This window comes from Salvelinus fontinalis, chromosome 19 (assembly GCF_029448725.1).
Source record: "Salvelinus fontinalis isolate EN_2023a chromosome 19, ASM2944872v1, whole genome shotgun sequence".
NCBI lineage: Eukaryota > Metazoa > Chordata > Actinopteri > Salmoniformes > Salmonidae > Salvelinus > Salvelinus fontinalis.
The window spans coordinates 23,330,329-23,349,158 of NC_074683.1; the positions used below are offsets into that span (position 1 = coordinate 23,330,329).

At 40.3% G+C, this 18,830-nt stretch overlaps 1 long non-coding RNA gene across 2 annotated transcripts in view; it reads right to left on the reverse strand.

Annotated features, from left to right (window-relative positions):
- Positions 1–242: 242 nt before the first annotated feature.
- LOC129816509 (uncharacterized) overlaps positions 243–18,830 on the reverse strand; it is a 31,323-nt gene continuing 12,735 nt past the window's right edge. Inside the window, exons 2-4 of one of the 2 annotated variants that reach the window (XR_008753562.1) lie at positions 5,339–5,446; positions 4,993–5,150; positions 243–330 (exon numbers count right to left, since the gene is read on the reverse strand). This is a non-coding gene — a long non-coding RNA (uncharacterized LOC129816509). Of the gene's footprint in view, positions 331–1,521; positions 1,603–4,992; positions 5,151–5,338; positions 5,447–18,830 lie in introns of those variants that run through there. The other variant, XR_008753563.1, reaches the window with a different exon arrangement.

Consider the following 18,830-nt stretch of genomic DNA (forward strand, 5'->3'; position numbering starts at 1 on the left):
TGGTCATCAGTCTTTATCCAATCACAGTCTGGCGGTGAGGAGATTGTGAAAACAAAGATAATGGCAGGATGACAGATGAAGTGTTGGGTCTCAGCCATACAGGGTTGGGGTCAGGGTCATGGAGTAAGAGCTCAGGGGTCATGGTTGGTGCTGCTCCTGCAAGCTCACTAGTCTGCAGCTGGAGTCCCAGAGGCCAAGCTGGAGCCTGGGTTTGTAGGTGTTTGGTGATGACATCTCTGTGCGTCCATTGCTCCTGTAGCCCCCTCTCTCCCCTTCCAGAGACGGAGACAGAGCAGTGTAGAGGACCGTAGACGCTCCCTGGGACAGGCTCTGGGGACACAACAAACACTGTCAGAATGTTACACACACACACACACACACAAAGAGGCTGTTATACTAACAAACACACAACCAGCAGTGCTTCACTGGCATAAAGATACAGCTAGATATGCAGACTCACACCAAAAGCCTACAGTTTTTCTACAAAAACATTATTTTTTAACCTAATTCTACAGTGTGTGTGTGTTAATTTGATAGCGCTGAGAAGCCTGTGATTAATGTCACATTTGTAGTTACAGGGCAGAGGCTTCCCAAAGGTAACTTACTGAGGCAACTGCCTATAGTGATTACACTCTCTCACACACACACACACACACACACACACACACACACACACACACACACACACACACACACACACACACACACACACACACACACACACACACACACACACACACACACAAACACACACACACACAGCTGCCTCCTTCCATCCCATCCTCCAGACATTAACAGTGTCTCCAAGCCAAGTAATAATGCAACACATTCTAAAATAACCCCACTAAAATAAACAACCACTGCTTATTAAGCAAACCATCAAATGTTTTACAACTACATTTTCAGATGAAACACGTGTGTGTGTGTGTTTGAGAGTCATGGGATAATGATTTATGCATTCAGAATTTTCCCTCTTAATCTTGACAAGTTCTCTCTCTCCGTCTAACTTTGCCTATATACTGACTTAGTGAAATGCCACAGGACACATTTTAAGATACTTATTCTGTAATTAGCTTCTTGAATAAATCATTCAGATTTCTTCTGAAAACTTTGACAGTAGTGTCAGTGATGCTCAAGTTAGTTTGGGGAATTGTCACTTATGTCCTCCCTTTATTTAGATACTGGATTAGTAATGTGTGTACCCTAAAGAGCAGGCGTGTGATGGCTGTCTGTGCAAGACGACCGAGGGGGAAGAGGTGACGGTAGAGCCACGTGTCGACCATCCCAGGGTCCACTGCACATGAGCTCACTGGAAACCCTCTTCTATTCAGCCTCTGTTGCAGGTGGGACAAAAATAAGACCCGCGCCAGCTTGGGACAAATAATAATGTCTAAACAGAGAAAGATGTTGAGAAAAGTGGGAGTGGGGAGAAATAAGGAGAGGTGGAGTGTGTTTATGTGTGTGTGCGCGTGCGTGAGTGCGCATGCGTGTGTGCGCGTGTGCATATGAGTGTCATGTGCAGCAGTAGGCCCCACCTCTTGAAGGTCTGGATGAATTGCCTGACTGACAGCAAAGACGCCAAATCCAATTGCTCAAACTCCACTGAGTACAGAAAACACGCACACAGCAGTCACTTAAATACACTACACAGGACATACACATATTTATTTATTAGAAATGTTGCAGGATGAAATCTCTTGAGATGCACCATCTAATTTTCAACAGTATATTCAACAGTATATACATATACTGTACACACGAATAGATTGTCCTTTGGGCAGATCATCTGAGCTCACACATAAACACTCACGCACACTCACGCACACACACCCTTACAAAACGAAACCATGTCAAACAGCTGTTTTCACATGTCGAGCTTAAATTTCACGTGAAAACATATTTTCACATGTATTACATTTTGAATTCACACATTAACACCACCATTTCACATATAAGGAGAATAACATGTTTTCACCTCACATGTAAATTGCCGTTTCACGTGTGAGAATCGGATATGCAAATCTTTCACATGGGAAAATGTAATTGCAAATTCCCATGTGAAAATCAATCACGTGATATAATCTAATTCTCAGATTCATATGTGAAAAACTTTCACGTGATTGTTTTTCACATGGGAACTTGCAATTCCACATGTGAAAGTGAAAATCACATTTGCAGTGTCATATGTAAGAAAACTCCACATTTACTCCAATGTTTGTAAACAAAGTAATGTTGTAACGGTTTTCCTCCTCCTCTTCATCCGAAGAGGAGGAGCAGGGATTAAACCAAAATGCAGCGTCTTGAGTTGACATATTTATTTACAGAAAAGACGAAAGACACGAACTTGACTATAAACTAACAAAACAACAAAACGGAGTAGACAAACCTGGACATGCGAACTCACATACAACGCAGAACTCACGAACAGGAAAATAGACTACACAAAAGAACGATATACAAAAACAAACCGAACAGTCCCGTATGGTGCGACAAACACTGACACAGGAGACAACCACCCACAACGAACACTGTGAAACAACCTACCTAAATATGACTCTCAATTAGAGGAACGCCAAACACCTGCCTCTAATTAAGAGCCATACCAGGCAACCCTTAAACCAACATAAAAACAGAAAACATAGAATGCCCACCCAAACTCACGTCCTGACCAACTAACACATACAACAAACTAACAGAAATAGGTCAGGAACGTGACAAATGTAAAAAAGCAAAAAACTTTATAGCCTAAAAACATGATTAAAACTATAATTTTGATATCATGGCTTGTCAGTCCTTGCATCCATAGCATAGTCTATGGATTTGAGAGTGGTTGCATTTCTACAGCCTCATCCCTCAGCTGTTTACAGAACTGTGGCGGGGATAACACTTTGTTAATGTTTCAATGAAGGATTGCTGCTTTAAACACCTTTAATAGAGTCATAGTGTTATTATATGGTGCAATACTCTAGCGTGAGTTACCTTTATGCCATTAATATCAAGCAAAACAACTGAAGTCGGGAACAACGTTCTTAGTATTGCAAACAAAAATAATGATATTAAAAGCAAAACATAAACCCAAAACTTTTGATAAGAAAACATTACAAGGAAATCATTAAATGCGAGAGTCAATTACAGTGGCAAGAAAAGTATGTAAACCCAGGAAATACCTGTATATCTGCATAGATTAGTCATAACGTCTCTCAGCCTAACATTCTCCTTCAAAATGTCTTGATAAACTTGGGAATTAATTTTTCCGTCGATGATAGCAAGCTGTCCAGGCCCTGAGGCAGAAAAGCAGCCCCAAACCATGACGCTCCCTACACCATACAGTTGGGATGAGGTTTTGATGTTGCTGTGCCTTTTTTTCTCCACACAGTGTTGTGTGTTCCTTCCACAGAATATTTTGCCAGTAGTGCTGTGGAACATCCAGGTGCACTTTTGCAAACTTTAGATGTGCAGCAATGTTTTTTTTGGACAGCAGTGGCTTCTTCCATGGTGTCATCCCTTGAACACCATTATTGTTCAGTGTTTTACGTATCGTAGACTCATCACAAGAGATGTTAGCATCTTCCAGAGATTTCTGTAAGTCTGTAAGTCTTTAGCTGACACTCCAGGATTCTTCTTAACCTCATTGAGCATTCTGCACTGTGCTCTTGCAGTCATCTTTGCAGGACGGCCACTCCTAGAGAGAGTAGCAACAGTGCTGAACTTTCTCCATTTACAGACAATTTGTCTTACCGTGGACTGATGAACATCAAGGCTTTTAGAGATACTTTTGTAAACCTTTCCAGCTTTATGCAAATCAACACTTCTTAATCTTAGGTCTTCTGAGGTTTCTTTTGTTCGAGGCATGGTTCACATCAGGCAATGCTTCTTGTGAATAGCAAACTCAAATTGTGTGAGTTTTTTATAGGTCAAGGCAGCTCTAACCAACATCTCCAATCTCGGACTCCAGACTCCAGGGTTCACATACTTTTCCTAACCTACACTGTGAATGTTTAAATGATGTATTCAATATAGACAACAACAATACAATCCTTTGTGTGTTATTAGTTTAAGCACACTATGTTTGTCTATTGTTGTGACTTAGATGAAGATCAGATCAAATGTGATGACCAATTTATGCAGAAATCCAGGTAATTCCAAAGGGTTCACATACTTTTTCTTGCCACTGTAATGGTAAAATATTTTTATAATGCAATTATATAAAACGCCTCTCTTTTTCCTGAAATTTCTCCCATCTTTGGTTATGTTACCCTGGCCTTTAATGTCACTGCCTTTTCACCAGTTGCAAGTTTTGCCACATTAATTCCATCAAGGTCTTGAGGGAAAAACACATGAAAAATGTACATGTGAAACTTCACTAGTGACATGATTTTTTAATGTGTTTTTGTAAGGGAGGGTGCATGCATGCCCGCGCGCGCACGCGCACGCGCACGCGCACGCACACGCACACGCACACGCACACGCACACGCACACGCACACGCACACGCACACGCACACGCACACGCACACGCACACGCACACACACACACACACACACACACACACACACACACACACACACACACACACACACACCAGGAGCTAGAGGAAGTTTGGTGAGAAGCTCTTGCCTCACATAATAATAAACCTTCTGTCAGATTGTCATTCAGAAACACAAACGCGCATGCAAGTGCATACACTCCTCCCTACCCCCACCTCATCGCCCCATCGGCACATTGTCATTCAGAGGACAGAGCTAGATGCTGCTCACTTCCCACCCACTCCCTCCCCCTACCAACTCACCCCCATCAATCAGAGCACTGTCACACTGCCCTCCCATTCCCTAACACCCCTCAACGCCATCCTCTTAGTCTTAACGAAGAGAAATCGATCCTGCAACAGTCCCAGCCTGGAAATCAACTTCAATGACGCCCTCTCTACCTTAACTGACGTGACGCACTAGAGCAGAGGGTAATTCTGTCTTATAACTAGGGAATGATTTCTACCTTTGAAAAGGTGTGTTCACTCTCCAGCCAATCAGTAATATCCAGAGCCAAGGAGACACAAAACCAAACAGGGTTGTGTGGACTGTGACCTTTGGCCTCTCTGTTCTCCTCACGAATCGTCTTCACAGTAGACACACCCTCCCGCTCATGCTGTCCAGCTAGAGAGAGAGAAGAGGGAAGAGAGGATACTGATGTATTTAAACTCCTAATTAAACACACCCAGTAAACACTCAGAGAGAGAGGGAGAGACACACACACACAAACATGCACCTGAACTATGTTAGGAATAATACATTCACACAAGTAGGCCTGTAGAGTACAGTATGGTGTGTTACTGTAGACCTACCTATGATAACGTGTGCCCCCAGTCTGGCCATGTGTCTTGCGGTCTCAAAGCAGATTCCCCTGATGCCTCCCATCACTATACCACCTCTGCCATGTTGTCTGGGTAGCTCTGGAGAAAGGAAATAAATAAAAGTGCAAATAGAATGGAGCAATAAACATGGTGCAAATCTTAGGGTGTTTTTATATACAGTGGGGAGAACAAGTTTTTGATACACTGCCGATTTTGCAGGTTTTCCTACTTACAAAGCATGTAGAGGTCTGTAATTTTTTATCATAGGTACACTTCAACTGTGAGAGACGGAATCTAAAAAAAAATCCAGAAAATCACAGTCGGAAGTTTACATACACTTAGGTTGGAGTCATTAAAACTTGTATTTCAACCACTCCACAAATTTTTTGTTAACAAACTACAATTTTGGCAAGTCGGTTAGGACATCTACTTTGTGCATGACACAAGTCATTTATCGAAACAATTGTTTACAGACAGATTATTTCACTTATAATTCACTGTATCACAATTCCGGTGGGTCAGAAGTTTACATACGCTAAGTTGACTGTGCCTTTAAACAGCTTGGAAAATTCCAGAAAAAGATGTCATGGCTTCAGAAGCTTCTGATAGGCTAATTGACAGGTGGAGGTGTAGCTGTGGATGTATTTCAAGGCCTACCTTCATACTCAGTGCCTCTTTGCTTGACATCATGGGAAAATCAAAAGAAATCAGCCAAGACCTCAGAAAATTAATTGTAGACCTCCACAAGTCTGGTTCATCCTTGGGAGCAATTTCCAAACGCCTGAAGGTACCATGTTCATCTGTACAAACAATAGTACGCAATTATAAACACCATGGAACCACGCAGTCGTCATACCTCTCAGGAAGGAGACGCGTTCTGTCTCATATAGATGAACGTACTTTGGTGCGAAAGTGCAAATCAATCCCAGAACAACAGCAAAGGACCTTGTGAAGATACTGGAGGAAACAGGTACAAAAGTATCTATATCCACAATAAAACGAGTCCTATATCGACATAACCTGGAAGGCCAGTCAGCAAGAAAGAAGCCACTGCTCCAAAACCGCCATATAAAAGCCAGACTATGGTTTGCATCTGCACATGAGGACAAAGATTGTACTTTTTGGAGAAATGTCCTCTGGTCTGATGAAATAAAATAGAACTGTTTGGCCATAATGACCATCGTTATGTTAGGAGGAAAAAGGGGGATGCTTGCAAGCCGAAGAACACCATCCCAACATGGGTGGCAGCATCATGTTGTGGGGGTGCTTTGCTGCAGGAGGGACTGGTGTACTTCACGAAATAGATGGCATCATGAGGATGGAAAATTATGTGGATATATTGAAGCAACATTTCAAGACATCAGTCAGGAAGTTAAAGCTTGGTCGCAAATGAGTTTTCCAAATGGACAATGACCCCAAGCATACTTCCAAAGTTGTGGCAAAATGGCTTAAGGACAACAAAGTCAAGGTATTGGAGTGGCCATCACAAAGCCCTGACCTCAATCCCATAGAAGATTTGTGGGCAGAACTGAAAAAGTGTGTGCGAGCAAGGAGGCCTACAAACCTGATTCAGTTACACCAGCTCTGTCAGGAGGAATGGGCCAAAATCAACCCAACTTATTGTGGGAAGCTTGTGGAAGGCTACCCGAAACATTTGACCTAAGTTAAACAGTTTAAAGGCAATGCTACCAAATACTAATTGACTGTTTGTAAACTTCTGACCCACTGGGAATGTGATGAAATAAATAAAAGCTGAAATAAATAATTCTCTCTACTATTATTCTGACATTTCACATTCTTAAAATAAAGTGGTGATCCTAACTGACTTAAGAAAGGGAATTTATACTTGGATTAAATGTCAGGAATTGTGAAAAACTGAGTTTAAATGTATTTGGTTAAGGTGTATGTAAACTTCCGACTTCAACTGTACATTTTGGAAGTTAATAGATTGCATTTAGTTAAAAGACAGTAATTGTAATCAGATGATACTATTAACCTCTCTAGGGTATGTGGGACAAAACGCAGAATAAAAATATAATTCATGCCTTACCTTTGACGAGCTTCTGTTGTTGGCACTCCAATATGTCCCATAAACATCACAAATGGTCCTTTTGTTCGATTAATTCCGTCGATATATGTCCAAAATGTCAATTTATTTGGCGCGTTTGACCCAGAAAAACACCGGTTCCAACTTGCTCAAACGTGACTACAAAATATATCAAAGGTTACCTGTAAACTTTGCCAAAAAATGTCAAACTACTTATGTCATACAACTTTAGGTATTTTTTAACGTTAATAATCCATAAAATTGAAGACGGGATGATCTGTGTTCAATACAGGATTTAAACCAACTATAGCTAGCTTTCTGGTCACGCACTTCTATCTAACAGGACACTTCAAGTGACTCTCGTTCAAGATCGCCGTACTTCTTCATTACACAAAGGAATAACCTCAACCAATTTCTCAAGACTGTTGACATCCAGTGGAAGCGGTAGGAACTGCAAGCAGGTCCCTTAGAAATCTGGTTTCCCAATGAAAGCTCATTGAAAAGAGAGTGACCTAAAAAAATAAATCTGAATGGTTTGTCCTCGGGGTTTCGCCTGCTAAATAAGTTCAGTTATACTCACAGACATGATTCAAACAGTTTTAGAAACTTCAGAGTGTTTTCTATCCAAATCTACTAATAATATGCATATCTTATCTTCTGGGGATGAGTAGGTGGCAGTTTAATTTAGGCATGCTTTTCATCCAAAATTACGAATGCTGCCCCCTACCCTAGAGAAGTTAACAAACAGTCTTCTCATGTGTTCTGCTAGTATATCTTCAACTTCTATGTCTACCTGTTTAGCTAAAATGTAATCCATCATTTAAAGAGATAGATCCTAGTAAACCAACTCTAGGGATAATATCTTGACCTCATATTTTAGCTACCATAATCGTGTCCGCCAAGTAAGTTGGGAACGCTTCTACTCATTTGCTATATTTATCTATTATAAAATTTTAAAAAATTAACTGGTTCGTTATCACATAGGCCACAACGTCTTTCCTAACCTGCAGTGTTTCATAACCTGCTCTACCATCCTTCCTCTAACCTGCTCTACCATCCTTCCTCTAACCTGCAGTGTTTCTTAACCTGCTCTACCATCCTTCCTCTAACCTGCTCTACCATCCTTCCTCTAACCTGCTCTACCATCCTTCCTCTAACCTGCAGTGTTTCTTAACCTGCTCTACCATCCTTCCTCTAACCTGCTCTACCATCCTTCCTCTAACCTGCAGTGTTTCTTAACCTGCTCTACCATCCTTCCTCTAACCTGCTCTACCATCCTTCCTCTAACCTGCTCTACCATCCTTCCTCTAACATGCTCTACCATCCTTCCTCTAACCTGCTCTACCATCCTTCCTCTAACCTGCTCTACCATCCTTCCTCTAACCTGCTCTACCATCCTTCCTCTAACCTGCTCTACCATCCTTCCTCTAACCTGCTCTACCATCCTTCCTCTAACCTGCTCTACCATCCTTCCTCTAACCTGCTCTACCATCCTTCCTCTAACCTGCTCTACCATCCTTCCTCTAACCTGCTCTACCATCCTTCCTCTAACCTGCTCTACCATCCTTCCTCTAACCTGCTCTACCATCCTTCCTCTAACCTGCTCTACCATCCTTCCTCTAACCTGCACTACCATCCTTCCTCTAACCTGCTCTACCATCCTTCCTCTAACCTGCTCTACCATCCTTCCTCTAACCTGCTCTACCATCCTTCCTCTAACCTGCACTACCGTCCTTCCTCTAACCTGCTCTACCATCCTTCCTCTAACCTGCTCTACCATCCTTCCTCTAACCTGCACTACCATCCTTCCTCTAACCTGCTCTACCATCCTTCCTCTAACCTGCAGTGTTTCTTAACCTGCTCTACCATCCTTCCTCTAACCTGCTCTACCATCCTTCCTCTAACCTGCTCTACCATCCTTCCTCTAACCTGCTCTACCATCCTTCCTATAACCTGCAGTGTATCCTAACCTGCTCTACCATCCTTACTCCCTGTTGACACCTGGCTCTGCCCATGTGTCAATATTGCTGCACATCTAAACAATGACTTTGGTAAGATTAGTAAATTATCCTTATGTCGGACCTTATCTTGTAGGATTGCCCCTTTAATTTTCCACATGCCCAATTCTCCCTGGGGCGTTCGTTCTTGGCTATCCTGTAACAATTCTCTGTCAAGTGTCTTATCTTCTTTAAGATTTATCTGTGCTGCTTTGTATGGTTTTAAATGCCTATGTGCTTGTCTGTGTAAATAGTAACCTTTCTCTCCTTTCTTATTTCGCAGGCTCTAGTCAATGCTACTATTTCTGTCCCCTATTTCTCGGTAGAGCTTTACACTCTGCCATCTAATCCTGTTTATATTTTAACTATGCTGGTCTCCACTCAGTAACTGTTATCTACCCATTCTGTGTCACTTCTATCTTCTCTCCTCATGCTACTCCCAAACCATCAAGGTCTCAGAAGTGGGGGGAGGGCTTCTCCGTCTGCCCTTCCTTCTATCTCTTTCTTATAACAGGCAGTATCAAATATGGGTTGTTTCCAAATATTGACTAAATGTCTCACTGTCTGCACTCATGGATTTTTTGAAAAATCAACATTTATCTGGATTACTCTCAATGATCCTGAATCACCACAGATGTCATATATCCCTGTCCTGTTGGCTTAGAATATGTCCTAAATACTTAACATAAGTCTACCATTATTAAACTTATTCTTGCTAACTTTATAACCGTGTTCAACAACAAAATATAATAATACTATTATATCAATTTCACAGCCTTTTTGTGTTAAATGTCTTACACTGCATACAACAACAGCTGACTACCTAAGGGAAAATAAAACTTTGCTAGATTACTAAGCATTACTTAAGCCAAAAGAGTGGGAGTTTCAAAATAACCTTTTGACAGTTTTTTATAAACCCACCTTCGCCCCGTTTTTAACTCATAATTCTCCATGAGAGTATTGCATAAAAAATACTACTACTGGTCAAAAGATAAAACAAAGTTTCAAATTACATAATCAGATCAAAATCCCTACTCTGAAACTCTCCACAAAGAAAAATGATTGTACCCTTATGGCCATAGGAAGAGAGACTTAAGGAAATCTACCCTTAATCAGAGGTTATGCCCTCTTCTTTCTTCTCATTGGTTAAAATTACAAATATGTCAAAGAACTATAAACTCCATCATAATTATCAATTACACAAATTACCTTAAATCAGTATTACAAATTACCTTAAATTCATTATTCAAATGGCCCTCCCGTGAGGCTGATCAGACTACAAAGGAAAGCCATGATAGAGGTAAAAAGTAATACCACCCCTCAAATAAGTGTTTCTTTCTATTATTAGACATATTAAAGAAACCGTCAAACATTTTCTACATGTTGTATCCCAGGTTCCCAGAACATTCCCTTATCAAAAGAATGTATGTGTTTAATTAAAACTCAGAAAATAAAACTTCTAAAATTCCATGTGTGTGTGTGTACCCCTTTAAGATATCGTGGCTCTAGAAAAAATGGAAATCTCTTCAATCCCCTAGGTTAAAAACAATCAAAACATTTCCAGGCCTTTTCAATTTGGTAGAAATATGCCTCTATTTCACTCGCTCCCTTCAAGATTACAGCCCCAGAAAACATTCCAAAGAGAGACAATGAAACACTCCTTTTCCCAGGAAAAAAACAAACCCACACCCACTTGGTCAGCATTTCATTATAGTACACCGATTCAGAAACCCAACCGTTGACTACAAACAAAACCTAATAATAATGATAATTCCATTGTACTCCCTCCAATCATTAGTTTTAAACTTCCTCAATGGTTATATGTACTTGATTGAACATGCGCTACCCTTGGATTCAATACTGTACTTCAAATCTATGAAATTCCCCTACTTAACATATTACTTGACTAGTTTGGCCCAAGCTTGCTTTGCAACATTAAAACCCATTCATTCTGTCTGCAAACAGTCACTCAAAGTGCTTGATAGGAATACCCTGCCATTAGACACACACAACTGTGATTAACGTGCACTGTCCCTGTAAAATAAAATGAACTCAACCTGCAATCCCCTTTACTGACCTGACATGGTTCCACGTAATGGAAACAGATTATAATGTTAGAATACATTAACTTCCTGTTCAAATTCACTGGTGTTACCTAAACAATCAAACCAAGAATCAACAACCAGAAACTATCACAAAACTTTTACGATTCAACTATTCAGACCTGAATCCCTTACAGCCAAATATAGCCCAGTGAGCACGACTAACTCACCTATTCTTTCCAGTAGGCGAAAATATAGCCCCTACTCTAACAACGTTCTGCCTTACCTCTATCGTAAGAGTAAAACCAAACTTTTCAACTTTCTCTTCTCTTTCGGCTTCACACTTCTGAAATGTCCAAGACTTAAAAGTAACATGTAAATCGTCAAAATGTATAACCTACATAGTCAATCCATAAGAATGAAAACAAGTTTCGGTGGGCACAACTTTATCGCAATTATCTCTCCGCTATTATTTAGAATTCTTTAGATTTAGGTAACTGTCTCTTCTATGATTCAGTAATTTAAATACGACTCCATTCTCAATACGTTATTCCAGACGTAATACATTGAAATCACCTCGCTATTATTTAGAATGAATTAGTCTTTCAATTTAACCTAAACAAGCTATTAAAACGTTCAGTTTATATCTTAAACAATCACTAACAACCGTATCTTTCCAGGCAAAACATATCAATAGTTTAATTACAATCAGAATCCCAAATGTTTGTCTATTGGTGCATAGGCTGGAATACGAAACTGGGTCTCCCTCGTGGTAGGTGAGAATTATACCGCTTGTCCACCAAAGCTATTAGAATACAGAAGACTCCTCGCAAATAACTCTATTAATAATTGTCTGTAGTCATAAAATCCTACCGAGTCCTACCGAGACAATTCCCAGAAAATAGCCATAATTTAAAGGTCCAGGCATTTCTCCAGCAATGATTCTCCTTACTATCTCTCTCTTCCTTTCCTCTCTTGACTTTTTTCACTCTCTCTATCTCCTACTCAGAATTTAGGAATAATTACTATTGTGACTTTTGATAAGTTATTAGGTCTCACACTCACATTTTCCCCTGCTGATATTCTTCTTATAACTTTCTCTCACCCTTTCTCTACACTTGCCTTCTTGCCTTCTTTTCCGGGCTTCAGACAGCCAGGTATCTAACCCTCGACCTGCTGTTTCCCTTGACTATCTACACATGTCTTATGTATCTACTTTATAATTTATTAAATTTTTTCTACATATAGACGTCTCTCAAATTCGTACTTCTTTCTCCATTTTGGGCATGAGATTTACCTCTCATCCCCGGTTAATTCCGGGACCTCCTTTGAGGATTTACCTCCCATTATTAGTTAAAACCTTGTTCTCTCTGCTTATTCTCATCCTTTCTACATTCTTTATGCATTTGTGTAATCATAGACTCCAATTTCCCCACGTCCAGGCGACCTTCAAACCCATATCTTTCTCCATTTTAGGCCATAATCGATATTTCGTTTATCTTTTAACCCCATACATCGTTCATCGCCCGTAAGTTTTCCACATCCCTTAGAACCTTTACTTCCCATTTTAACCTGGTTTTGTTGTGTTATGACTATTAATTTGGATCTATGATTAGGTTACCTCATTTTGTTTAATTCAAATCTCTCGCCTCTCCTCCTTTTTGGACTTTATTTCAGTATTGTCTTTTGAATTGGATCTATGGTCAATTCACTCTTGTTAATTGACCATTTGAGTTATTTTGTTCGCATAGAATTACCGTCCTATCTCACAAAACCTATTTTATATCCTCGCCTCTCCTCAATTTAGGACTTTATTTAGGTATGTCTTTTGAATCGGATCTATGGTTAATTAACCATTTAAATTATCCTATTTGCCCAAAATCACCGTCCTATCTCACAGCACCTATTTTATATCCCTTGTTAATAACCTCTCTGCCTTTTCTCACAGACCTCAATTATTAAGCTAGTTTTATTTATGGTAGTGCATATGTACCTCAGGTCTTCGCGGACCTGATTGATTTCGTTATACACAAAGTATAAACCGTCACGGTGAATCTGTTTAGAATACCTATGTTCCTATCCTTGATTAATTCTAGGTGTTTAGAATATCAAGTCCAAGATGTCTTAAAATATTCCCCCAAATTCGTGAATAAAGATTTACTGACGTTAGTCTTGCAGGCTGGGAAAAGCAATGTTGGTTGGATTCCGTCACTGTCTCTGTCGACCTTAGATACAGTGGGGAGATATTTGATACACTGCCGATTTTGCAGGTTTTCCTACTTACAAAGCATGTAGAGGTCTGTCATTTTTATCATAGGTACACTTCAACTGTGAGAGACGGAATCTAAAACAGAAATCCAGAAAATCACATTGTATGATTTTTAAGTAATTCCTTTGCATTTTATTGCATGACATAAGTATTTGATACATCAGAAAAGCAGAACTTAATATTTGGTACGGAAACCTTTGTTTGCAATTACAGAGATCATACGTTTCCTGTAGTTCTTGACCAGGTTTGCACACACTGCAGCAGGGATTTTGGCCCACTCCTCCATACAGACCTTCTCCAGATCCTTCAGGTTTCGGGGCTGTCGCTGGGCAATACGGAATTTCAGCTCCCTCCAAAGATTTTCTATGGGGTTGAGATCTGGAGACTGGCTAGGCCACTCCAGGACCTTGAAATGCTTCTTACAAAGCCACTCCTTCGTTGCCCGGGCGGTGTGTTTCGGGTCGTTGTCATGCTGAAAGACCCAGCCACGTTTCATCTTCAATGCCCTTGCTGATGGAAGGAGGTTTTCACTCAAAATCTCACGATACATGGCCCCATTCATTCTTTCCTTTACACGGATCAGTCGCCCTGGTCCTTTGCAGAAAAACAGCCCCAAAGCATGATGTTTCCACCCCCATGCTTCACAGTAGGTATGGTGTTCTTTGGATGCAACTCAGCATTCTTTGTCCTCCAAACACGACAAGTTGAGTTTTTACCAAAAGGTTCTATTTTGGTTTCATCTGACCATATGACATTCTCCCAATCTTCTTCTGGATCATCCAAATGCTCTCTAGCAAACTTCAGACGGGCCTGGACATGTACTGGCTTAAGCAGGGGGACACGTTTGGCACTGCAGGATTTGAGTCCCTGGCGGCGTAGTGTGTTACTGATAGTAGGCTTTGTTACTTTGGTCCCAGCTCTCTGCAGGTCATTCACTAGGTCCCTCCCGTGTGGTTCTGGGATTTTTGCTCACCGTTCTTGTGATCATTTTGACCCCACGGGGTGAGATCTTGCGTGGAGCCCCAGATCGAGGGAGATTATCAGTGGTCTTGTATGTCTTCCATTTCCTGATAATTGCTCCCACAGTTGATTTCCTCAAACCAAGCTGCTTACCTATTGCAGATTCAGTCTTCCCAGCCTGGTGCAGGTCTACGATTTTGTTTCTGGTGTCCTTTGACTGCTCTTTGGTCTTGGCCATAGTGGAGTTTGGAGTGTGACTGTTTGAGGTCGTGGACAGGTGTCTTTTATACTGATAACAAGTTCAAACAGGTGCCATTAATACAGGTAACGAGTGGAGGACAGAGGAGCCTCTTAAAGAAGAAGTTACAGGTCTGTGAGAGCCAGAAATCTTGCTTGTTTGTAGGTGACCAAATACTTATTTTCCACCATAATTTGCAAATAAATTCATTAAACATCCTACAATGTGATTTTCTGGATTTTTTTTCTCATTTTGTCTGTCAAAGTTGAAGTGCACCTATGATGAAAGTTACAGGCCTCTCTCATCTTTTTAAGTGGGAGAACTTGCACAATTGGTGGCTGACTAAATACTTTTTTTCCCCACTCTACATTGTTTAATCTGCAACATGTTTCATAAATTTCTGCGAGCCTAACAGTTTCTCCCCTCCACAGGTGAAGACAGAATGTCCTGTAAGGAACACAGTAGTCCAGCTTGTCTGTCGATAGCTCCTCTTGTCATTTGTTTCCCACTTGCACCCTGCTTACCTACTAAAAAGGAACAAAAGGTCCTTGTTCTAATTCTGACTAAAACTACACACATCATTGGTTATAGTTTTATGATTCTAATACATTTCATACAATTATATGGTTTCAGAGTGGAATTATTTAATAATTTTCTTTAAACATCTAAATTATTTTATCAGTAACAGAATAAATAGCAGAAGAATAACTGCAGATAAATTATGCTGTAATTGAAAATTGTACACCCAATCTCGGCAACTGCCTCTAGAATAGAATTGAGTTAGTGTACAAAATCTATTCTATGTTGTGATTCTCACCAAATATGTTGTCTTCTCAGACTATTCAAACCCCACCATCAATAAACAGCTTATGAAGCTCTATTAGCCGATAGATCACATATTGAAAACAAATAGTCTGAACTGAAAACTCCACTCATATTTTGGAATTTCTGTGCATCCTTGACAATTGCTAATCAATATCCAAAAACAGCACACGTTTCTTTCTGCGAACCTGCACATGATCTTCTTCTCTCATTTGTGACACCAATGTGAGGGGTTATGGCAGGGGAAATGGTGTTGCAGTAGTCTAGTGTGTGGTGAGGGAATAAACTGGGGAGCTTTGTGTTCACATTGCCCTAAAAAAGGGAACCGGACCGCGGAATTCAAGTGAACTGAACTCAGACCACCTCTCGAGATGGTGTGTTTGTGTGTGTGCGCATGCTCAGTAGTAGAGTTGGGACAAAATAATTAGAGTGAACCGTGAATTATTCTACAGTATATAATTATATGATTTGGACAGTAGTTTACAACATGATTGACATGATAGTTTAGTATGTGTGTGACAGGCCTTAGCTCACAGGCTTAACAATTCCCTTTACATAGGGTGCGCAATGTGCAGGCTTTAGTTTCAACCCAATCTTGTCCACATGAATCGGGGCTATGCAAGTAGTGTGCAGTTTGAACCCGTTTAAATATGCTTTGTGTTGTAATCACAACAGACAAATGTATACAGTACTAATCAAACCTACTCATTCCAAGGTTTTTCTTTATTTTTACTATTTTCTACATTGTAAAATAATAGTGAAGAAATCAAAACGATGAAATAGCACATATGGAATCGTATAGTAACCATAAAAGTGTTAAACAAATCAAAATATATTTTAAATCTGTGAGTCTTCAAAGTAGCCACCATGACATACAGTATTTGCACACTCCTGGAATTCTCTCAACCAGCTTCTTGATGTAGTCACATGGAATGCATTTCAATTAACAAGTGTGCCTTGTTAAAAATTAATCTGTGGAATTTCTTTCCTTCTTAGTTCATTGAGCCAATCAGTTGTGTTGTGACAAGGTAGGGATGGTATCCAGAAGGTAGCCCTATTTGGTAAAAGACCAAGCCCATATTATGGAAAGAACAGCTCAAATAAGCAAAGAAAAACAACAGTCCATCATTACTTTAAGACATGAAGGTCACTCAATCCGGATGATTCCAAAAACAGTCGCAAAAACCGTCAAGCGCTATGATGAACCTGGCTCTCATCAGGACCGCCACATGAAAGGAAGAGTTACCTCTGCTGCAGAAGATAAGTTAATTTGAGTTACCAGCCTCAAAAATTGCAGCCCAAATAAATGCTTCACAGAGTTCAAGTAACAGACACATCTCAACATCAACTGTTCAGAGGAGACTGCGTGAATCAGGCCTTCATGGTCAAATTACTGCAAAGAAACCACTACTAAAGGACACCAATAAGAAGAAGAGACTTGCTTGGGTCAAGAAACATGAGCAATGGACATTAGACCGGTGGAAATCTGTCTTTTGTCTGATGAGTCCAAATGTGAGATTTTTGGTTCCAGAGTAGGTAAACGGATGCTCTCCGCATTTGTGGTTCACACCGTGAGGCATGGAGGAGGAGTTGTGATGGTGTGGGGTTTTGCTGGTGACACTGATTTATTTAGAATTCTATTTAACCAGCATGGCTACCACAGCATTCTGCAGCGATACACCATCCCATCTGGTTTGTGCTTAGTGGGACTATCATTTGTTTTTCAACAGGACAATGACCCAACACACCTCCAGGCTCTGCAAGGGCTATTTGACCATGGAGGAGAGTGATGGAGTGCTGCATCAGATGACCTAGCCTCCACAATCACCCAACCTCGACCCAATTGAGATGGTTTGGGATGAGTTGGACCACAGAGTGAAGGAAAAGCAGCCAACAAGTGTTCAGCATATGTGGGAACTCCTTCAAACTGTTGGAAAAGCATTCCAGGTGAAGCTGGTTGAGAGAATGCCAAGAGTGTGTCATCAAGGCAAAGGGTGGCTACTTTGAAGAATATAAAATCAAAAATATATTTGGATTTATTTGGCACTTTTTTGGTTGCTACATAATTCCATATGTGTTATTTCATAGTTGTGATGTTTTCACTATTATTCTACAATTTAGAAAAAATAAAGAAAAACCCTTGAATGAGTAGGTGTGTTTAAATTTTTTACTGGTACAGTATAGTTAAGTAAACTTCTCTATGCATGTTGTTAACCAGCACCTCAAGTACAAGATCCTAAGTAACAATTGGTTGCAGTTCCCTGTGTAACATTAATATGAGTAACATCACTGCCTGGTATGGCAACTGCTCAGCATCAGACCGTAAGGCGCTACAGAAGGTAATGCGTACGGCCCAGTAAATCAATGGGGCCAAGCTTCCTGCCATCCAGTCCTACATACTAGGTGGTGTCAGAGGAAGGCCCAAATAATTGGCAAAGACTCCAGTCACCCAATTCATAGACTGTTGAACAATTAATCAAATGGCCACCCGGACTATTTGCATTGACACCCCTCCCATTCGTTTTTACAGTGCCGCTACTCACTGTTTATTATCTAAGCATAGTCCCTTTACCCCTACCTACTGGACATGTAAAATTACCTCAACTAACCTGTACCCCCGCACATTGATTCGGTATATAGCCTGTATATAGCCTCATTATTGTTATTCTATTGTGTTACTTGATTACATTTTGAAAATGTTTTACTTTAGTTTCTTTTGTACTGTAAATATTTTCTTAACTCTATTTTATTAAAACTGCATTGTTGATTAAGGGCTTGTAAGTAAGCATTTCACGGTAAGATCTAACTGTTGTATTCGGCGCATGTGACAAATAAAATGTGATTTGATCAATATTGCTACATGTTCTTTTTTTTATTTTCTTTTTTTTTTAGAAGAGAGGCAGACTGTATCTAACTTTGGCTTTTAGTCCATGTCTGCAATACATTGGAATTTGAACTGAACGGTTGTTTAATGTCTGACTGTCCATTACATTATGTTTTTATTTTATTTACATTCACACCAAGTCTTTCAGGTGTGTAGGTCTTCGGATGGCCCTACCAGACCTTGTGTGGGGAGTGTTGATTACATCAGGAGGTGCTTGACCTGAG